Genomic DNA, 3,688 nt, shown 5'->3' with positions numbered 1-3,688 from the left:
AGAAGACACTTGGTCTTGCAATTAAAGCATTAGATTGGAACACAAGAGTTTCAGTTCCTAGCTTAGTAGATGAACTGCATATTGGGGAAAGTAATTTAATTTCTCTATGCCTTAATTCACCATTTGCCAAATGGGGATAATATGCCTTTCTTCACCCACTCTCTCTTCTCTAACTTGAACCTTTTTCTTTGGAAAAAGATTACCTCTATGTTTTATTAATTCATTTTTAATCTATTGGTACATTGTCTACATTGAAATGACAAGACTTAAAATATATATATATATATGGTGCCACATTTATAGAAAAGTAGGATTTTGTATAATATTTAGCTTTTTTCTTATTAATACACATGAAGGAGCCAATGGATTACCATATTTTTTCAAACACAAGACCTCCCTGATTATAAGACAAGCCCCCTCAATAATTAGACTCTGTATATAGAAAATATATACATTTGATATAGTTTTCCAGGTATAGAATTTAAGCATTGGAGGTTTTCTTGAGTTTGTCCTCCATCCACTGCTACAGCAGAGAAAATTAGCCTGGGGGTGTAAGGAAGCCCCTTTGCTCTCTTTCCCCTTACCCCCATCTTCTTCTCTCCTTCCTGTCAGATTTTGCTCACCTGTCCACATGGAAGTGAGGAGCAAACTTCAAAAAACTGACCTTGAAATAAACATAACTGTAGTGATTTGCATATCCCCCTACAGAATTAGTTCATCCAGAATTAATGCATTTTACCTTTTTTGAAACTGCTTCAAATCTTAGCACAGGTACGCCATAAACACACTGTGGCACCTTATCGTGTACAATGTATGCACAGTATGGGCATGTCCAGACGAGTGCACACATGCCTCTTGTCCCGTCTCAAACCCCTTTGAGGCGTGGCAACAGGCATGTGTGGGAATGAAAAAATGCAGCGTGGGGAGAAAACTTAGACCCCCTGGATATCCAAGGGTCTAAAAAAGTCAAAGTTTAAAGAAGTGGAGCAGGCAACCAGAGCCTGGGTCCTCCACGGAGATGCTCTGGCTGCCAGAGCATCTCTGTGAGTGGCCCCTCACCTGGTGCTGAAACATGGAGCCCTGGTGCTGAACAGCCCTGGCCAGCCACAATGCCGGTGAGTAAAGGGTCAGGGGGACTGGAGGAGGGGGCAGAGGACCATGGGGGGGACCCCCCCGGTGGCCCCCAATGCTCCCGCCCACTCTCCCAGCCTCACTGACCCCAGCCTTGGCCTCCCCCCCACCCTCCAAGGCCCCCAGATACCTGCCCTCCACATCATAGTTTAAGAAAAAAAACCAAAAAAACCCCAAAACTCTGGCACTTACTGGCAGTTGGAGTTGCCATCTGGCTGACTGGGGCCCCGCCCGCACACTGCCAGGCAGAGGGACAGCCCCAGCAGCCCCTTCCTGGGCCCTCCTGCCCCCCACTGCCATGTGCTGCCCAGGGGACTCTGCCAGGAGTCCCTGGAGTCTCCCCACCCCTACTTCTAAGGTAAGCAGATGTGCTTTTTTTTCCTTTTTTTCGGGGGGGTTCTGTTTTTTTGGGGTTCTTTAGGTGACAGTGCCTGGGGTTGTGGGGGTAGCCATGGGAGCCAGGGGGTGCAAGTTGGGCGGGTGAGACTGGGTGGGGTAGTCATTTGGGGGGCTGTATCAGCTGGTGGGGGATGGGGCCAGGTGAGGCAGCAATCAGGGGGCTGGGGCATGTGGACCTTTCAGGGGGTGTGGTAGCCTGTGCAGGGGCAATTTGGCCACTGCTGGGGCGCTGAGCCCCTTGTGTGGGGGTGGAATCCCCTGTTGGGGGCTGTAACCCCTGAGTGGGGGCCATGACCCCTGTGGGAGGGCAGTAAAATATGTATTCATGAATTCATGAAACATGTATTTAGAGTTCACTTCATTATTATGATAAGAGACTTGCTTTGCCACTGTAGATATATCAATAAAACATTGTCCAGCTGATCGCCGTCTCTGTCTTGCTCACTCTCTCTTGTTATAGTGGTCTTTTGTCTCGTGGAGGAACATAGATTTGGGGGTATTTTACAGAGTGACTTTGGAATTATTTTATCAGGGATTTTTCAGTTTTCCAATAGGGAACACCAGAATTCCTGCTAGGGAGGCCAGTAGCAGGACCCTGCTTGCTCAGAGCTGGCACCTTGGACCCAGCTGGCTGTAGCTGACCTCCTGGACAAATGGGGCCAGGAGGACATGCTTTGACAGTTCAAAGCAGGCCACCACACCCGGAACATCTTCCAGGCAATAGCTGCCCAAATGGCCGGGCAGGAGGCACACATGGCAGTAGCGCCACACAGAGGCCAACCCTGCAACCACAGTCTACTGGCAGCTGGTCCAGAGGGGCACATGCCTCTATTGGCTGTGCAGTCCCCAGCACGGCGGGCCACAGCCAGGCAGCAGCCCCCACTGCCAGACTGCTGCAGTGGGTAGAGGGTGCAGGGAACTCTCAGGGCTGCTTCAGTCCAGCTGGCACAAGGGGTAGTGCCCCAGGTACCAATTGGCTGGGCCCTAGAAGCTCCTGAGAGCTAGTAGCCCAAAGCTACTTGCCAGGGCAGCTTTTTATACTGCTGGGGCCAGGACAGGGCAACTTTTTATAACGCTGGGGACAGCACAGGTGCTGGCCCCATGCTCTAGCTCCCCCTTGCAGCACATCCAGGAGGGGCAAACCAACCCTGCCTGGCTCCAAGTGGCACAATTTGCTTCACACCAAAGTACATGTCTGAGCACGTGCACTTAAGCAAAAAGCCCTGGCTGAAATTTGCACTGCTTCTATTTGAGCTGCTGCAAGCGCGCATGCTTGCATGTGCGGATATGCCCCACCAGTCCAAAGCCAAAAGGCTCACGACTTATTGTATAGTTCATTGGACTGGGCACCAGCAGAGTCAATAACATTTCAAGTCATGGTGTCAGCACTGCTCAATATGGATGTATACTCCATATTGCCCCCACCCCCAAAGGATCCATGTTCTAATTAGCCCCCCTCTCATGACTGGAATTGAGTGTCCTTATCACAAGTCCTGGAATCCTCCAAAACTTTACATGCATATTAGACATAGGTAAAACTGGTCTGGCTTTACCTCATGGAGAATGGAGTCATGTTAATAATACGTGACAGACTGAGAGACAAGTTGATAGAGGGATTCTGGGTGAACTGTTTGGGGCCCTGTTTGGTGAAGTTTGCCAGACATTGAAGCCTGGTGAAGAAACATGAATTCCCCTCTATGCAGCATTGGTAAGGCCACAACTGGAGTACTCCATTCAGTTTTGGGTGTCACACTTCAAGAGGTATGTCGAAAACCTTAAGAGTGCCCAGAGGAGGGCTACTCAGCTGGTTAGGGACCTGCACATAAGGTTCTACAAGGAGAGGCTGAGGGACCTGGATCTCTTTAGGCTCTGCAAGAGAAGGCTGAGAGGGGATCTAGTGGCCATCTACAAATTTGTTAAGGGGGGATAGCAAGGAATAGCAGATGCTCTGTTTAGCAGGGCACCCCTTGGAGTTACTAGAAACAGTGGCCACAAATTGACAGAGAGCCCATTTAGACATCAGGAAGAACTTCTTTATGGTAAGGGTTACCAGAATCTAGAATGGGCTTCCAAAGGAGGTGGTGCTCTCCCTGACCTTGGAGGTCTTTAAGAGGAGACTGGACAAGCACCTGACTGGGGTCATCTGAACCCAGCACTC

The sequence above is a fragment of the Alligator sinensis genome, unplaced genomic scaffold (genome assembly GCF_000455745.1).
Source record: "Alligator sinensis unplaced genomic scaffold, ASM45574v1 scaffold1150_1, whole genome shotgun sequence".
NCBI classification, from domain to species: Eukaryota; Metazoa; Chordata; order Crocodylia; family Alligatoridae; genus Alligator; species Alligator sinensis.
The sequence above is the reverse complement of the archived record's forward strand: the minus strand, read 5'-3'. Positions refer to the sequence as shown.